A 4,836-nucleotide genomic window follows, 5' to 3' on the forward strand; every position below is an offset into this window, starting at 1 on the left:
CCGGTGTAAGCCCGCGTCCCGCACACCGCGCGTTACCGAGCGAAGCACGCGACCACGATTCGCACGGCGAATCGTGCCCGCCGAACACACACACACCTGCGCTACGCATACACACCGCGCATTCACAACAACACCGCTTCTGTACACACACGCATACACCGCCGGCCGTAGCTACCAGTCGCGACAACTGGTCTCACACATACACACATACACATACATATACACGCACTCACATTCTGTACTAAACACACAAATATACATTATCGTTCGTATTTATCCAAGCCGTATTTCATTGCATTACTACCGCCTTGTCTCTCTCCTCCTGGCCGAACCTCTTTGCGACCCTGGCCGCAGCCCGTGACCGACGAGCTACGTCCGCGCAAAGTAAGGTTGTTTCAATTTTGTATCGTGACCCCTCGCGGTAAGGGGGTGTTTTCGCACACATGTTGTTGCGAAATTCTCTCGAATGTTCTAATTCTTCTATCGCTATTTATTTAATTACTGTGCGTCTTTTTGTTCCTTCGGTTGTTCTTATTCTTAGCGGGGTTCGCAATATTCCTAGGGGTGCTCTTGGTTGGTGCGTGATGCACTCGGTCGCGGCGTAGCTAGCGTGCATATTTGCGTGTTTTTTCATTCCGCTTTTCCGCGTATCTTTCGGTTCCTTCTTCTGAAGCGCTCGTGAGTTTCCTTTGTTTGTTTAAGGCTCTCATTTCGTTATTCGTGCCCTTATTTAATTTGCAGTAGCTCTTATTTGCTCTTTGAGGCCTTCGTGATTGATGTGCGCGTTTCGCGTTGCATCGCTATGCATTTTGCAAGTGGTTACGCGTTTTTACTTGTTCTTGGTGGATCGGCGCTATTTCCTCGCGCCTTATTTAGTTGCTAGTTCTAATGTTCGTTGTTTCCCGTCTTTTGGCGGTGCAATCTACGTGTTCTAGCGCATTTTTCTATTAGTTTTTCTATTTTATAAGTCGCGCAGGCGCTGTGCGCGCAGCGTTCGTTGGCGACGGCAGCGGTAGCATGTCCTATAGGCTCTCGCGGCACGTATTGTATCGTTCGCTATACTCTGTGCTCGCGTTCGCTTGGTAAACGGACGGGACGCTATATTGTAGCGCACCGGACGTTACAGTCATTCTTCTTCGATTTATTCTTAATTTTCGATAATATAGAGATTCTCCCTTGTAACGACTTTTTATACTATTTTCCATACTTGAGCTTTTAACAAATTTAATTCAAGAGTATAAATAAGTATAAAGAGAGTATCAATAGTTGGCAAGACATTTATTTATTTATATAAAATGCAGAAATACATAAACGATTTACAAAATGTCTCAAATTATTAATTCTCTGATAACAATTGAATTATAAATTAAATTTTTTAATTAGAACTTTTTCTCTCACCTCGTGATAACTTGTGATAACTCGTTTTGTTCCTGTCCGTCTTGCCTCTTTCTCGTTTTCTCATCGCTCATCACTGCTTTCTCACTAATATCACTTTCTAGTCTCTTATCTTTCCTCTCTTGTCTTTCGCATCTATCTCAATTCTTTCCTCTCTCATCTCTCGCCTCTATCTTGTCTCACCACTCGTCTGACGTCTCTTTCTTACTTCTAATATCTTGACTCGCCTGTATCAACCCTTTTACGTCATTACTAAAAAATGAATAGTTTTAATACATTTTACATCAAAATGTACAGAAAGAAAACATAAAATGCCTCAAATTATTCATTTGATATTAACTATTTAATTTCATGACTAAATTTCGAAGTTAAAGTTTCTCCTCTCACCTGTATCTTGAATTATATACGTCTGTCTCGTTTCCCATCTCTCGAATCTCCTCTTTCATCTTTCAGCTCTATCCAGCTTCTTCCTTCTCTCATCTTTCGACTCTTGCATTTATTGCGTCTCATCATTCGCCTTAAATCTCTTTCTTCCTACCAATTTTTTGTCTCGCCACTCTCATCCCTATTTCATCATCATTACTAAAAAATAAATAGTTTACAATACATTTTATTTACAGAAATGTACAGAAATAAAACATGAAGTGTCTCAAATTATTAATTTTTAATAACAACGATATAATTTTAAGATTAAATTCTATAGTTAAATTTCTTCTCTTACCTGTATCTTGTTTTTTCTTTCTTGCTTCTTTCTGATTCTTCATCTCTCGTCTCTTTCTTTTTTCTTCTTCCTTTCCTACATCCCTTTTCCTATTTTTTTCCTTTCTCCATTATTTCATTCTTTCTTCTTTTTAGGCAATGTGTTGCATGCTCTCCAACACGAAAGACATTGATACTGTAACGTTAACGATATTAACAACTATAACTGCAAATAAAATATAATACAATGCATTAATACTTTATAATGAAAAAGTATCAAGTATCAATAATAATATAATAAAAATGTTTTATACAGTTTTTTTTAGGAACATTCTTTGTATATTATTGTATCATATTACTTGGTATTTTTTCTTCTTTTTCTCCTTTATTCTTTATTTTATTCCCTTTCTTTTCTTTCTTTTTTCTTTCCTACATCTCTCCTCCTATTTTTTTTCCTTTTTCCATTCTTTCATTCTTTCATCTTGTTAGGCAACGTGCTGCATGCTCTCCAACACGAAAAACATTGTTACTCTAACGTTAACGATGTTATCAACTATAACTGAAAATAAAATATAACACAAATATAACGTAATTAAAACGTATCTCTCAAATCTCCTCTTTCATCTTTCAGCTCTATCCAGTTTCTTCCTTCTTTCATCTCTCGGCTCTTGCATCTATCGCGTCTCATCACTTGCCTTAAATCTCTTTCTTCCTACCAATTTCTTGTCTAGTCACTCTCATCCCTATTTCGTCATTACTAAAAAATAAATTGTTTACAATACATTTTATTTATAGAAATTTACAGATATAAAACATAAAATGTATCGAATTATTAATTTTTAACAACAACGATATAATTTTAAGATTAAATTCTATAGTTAAATTGCTTCTCTCACCTGTGTCTCGTTTTTTCTTTGCCTTTCTCGCTTCTTTCTCATTTTTGATCTCTCGTCTCTCCTCTCTCACCAATATCTGATTTCGTATCTCTCTAGTCTCTTAAATATTTATAACGTAATAAAGACATTTTATACAGCTTTTTAAAAACGTTCTCTATATATTAAACTATTTCCTTACCTTTTCCTTTCTGTTCAATCCTTTTCTTTTTATAAAAAACGTATCTTTCCTTTTCATGAAAAATGAATAATAACTGAAATTAAAATATCTTGTCACACCTGTTTTCCTTTAGTTTCAATTCTTTATCGCTATTTATTATTTTACTACTTTATTATTGTAAAATAACTCGGTGCTATAATTAATATCCCGCACTAATCTTTCACACGCGCGATGATCCATCTTCTGTGAAACGACGATTGTTCATTCATTATCATTCACCATCATCCTTTAAAGTGATTCTACACAGTCAATATAATATCCTACTACACGTGTGATCATTAAAACGGTCATTGAAAAAAGCGTTATTTATACTTTTAGCGGTATAAATTTAAATTTCATTGAACGTCACGAAATGCGTCTCATCGGTGCAATTTGCGATGTACTGAGGACCAATGATAGAAGGAATAAAGCGTCAACTTTATTATATGAGATCGCGACATACGGCCAACTTCGAGCGTTTCATGCCTTTTTTCCTTATGGACTAGCACACGACAGAAGCGCGCGCTACGCGCGCGCCATTTGTTCATTTGTTATTACTACGTTAATCTTGTATTTTACATACGCATAAATCAAGTAAAATCATGTATATACAATTAAAAAAATGTTAGTTTTTGTTATAATTTTCATTAACAATAAGGCGAACAAAGAAAATATCATTGTGACATATAAAAGAAAGAAAAAGAAAGAAAAATATAAATAGAACAAATAGAAAAAATTACGAATATGAAAAATAACGTAATATTATATTACAATATATTACTATTATTTAGACTATGAAATTTACGAGAAAAATCATAAAAATTTACTTTTCATATTCATAGAATTCGTTTTTAACTAATTTTATGTAAGAATAAGTAAAAAAAAATTTTAAGTAACAAAAATTTTCCGTTTCTCAAATCCAATTTCATACTACATACAAATCAATTTCACTGCAAATAAAGACAAATTTCACTTCATCAATGACAACTTTAAAACCAGTTTCAATCAAAGCTAAAATCAATTTTAATATAAATCAAAGTAGTGGCAGTGATCTATCGTCACCACTATTAGCGTAGTTTTCATTAATATCTATTCTATATTTGTAAACTTTTCAATTTTTCAAACGTATCTAATAATTCGACAACTAATCTATTAATTTCATCGACATTTCTCACAGAAAGTAACGTACAATTTGCTATTTTATGAAATTTTTTATTTTATATTAAATCACCGTATACATCGCGTATATCAGCATTAATGGATGTAATACGACAATTAGGATGTTAACTGTATATTATCATCAGAATCATTTAACATGCCATCTTAAATATTCAATAGAGACTTTGTAAATTCAGTCTCCTCTGGAAAAATTCTAATGTTTTTGTACATGTTTTCTCTGTATTAAAATTCTATTGTATCCAATAAAAAGGGAAATATGAAAACTCTCGTAAAGAGATCACGAATTATAACCAGATCGCTCGGAAGAAACAATAAGTTACAGCTCCTCCCATCCGAAAATGGAGCAAATAAAACTAAACTCGTCAAGGGGTGACTGTAAATACAAAACCCTTAGAAAAGGTGATGCCTCATCACCAATAAATTCTTAAGCAACTAAAACTTACAGTACGGGCAAAGCTAATCTAAAAACGA

At 34.0% G+C, this 4,836-nt stretch overlaps 1 long non-coding RNA gene across 1 annotated transcript; it reads right to left on the reverse strand.

Annotated features, from left to right (window-relative positions):
- Window positions 1-1,173: 1,173 nt before the first annotated feature.
- LOC108765193 (uncharacterized) lies at window positions 1,174-2,169 on the reverse strand. The gene is made up of 4 exons (XR_001940308.1): window positions 2,117-2,169; window positions 1,783-1,977; window positions 1,399-1,647; window positions 1,174-1,212 (listed from the first exon to the last, which is right to left on the reverse strand). It is a non-coding gene; the product is annotated as an uncharacterized LOC108765193 (long non-coding RNA).
- Window positions 2,170-4,836: the final 2,667 nt, after the last annotated feature.

This window comes from Trachymyrmex cornetzi, unplaced genomic scaffold, assembly GCF_001594075.2.
Source record: "Trachymyrmex cornetzi isolate Tcor2-1 unplaced genomic scaffold, Tcor1.1 scaffold474, whole genome shotgun sequence".
Classification (NCBI taxonomy): Eukaryota; Metazoa; Arthropoda; class Insecta; order Hymenoptera; family Formicidae; genus Trachymyrmex; species Trachymyrmex cornetzi.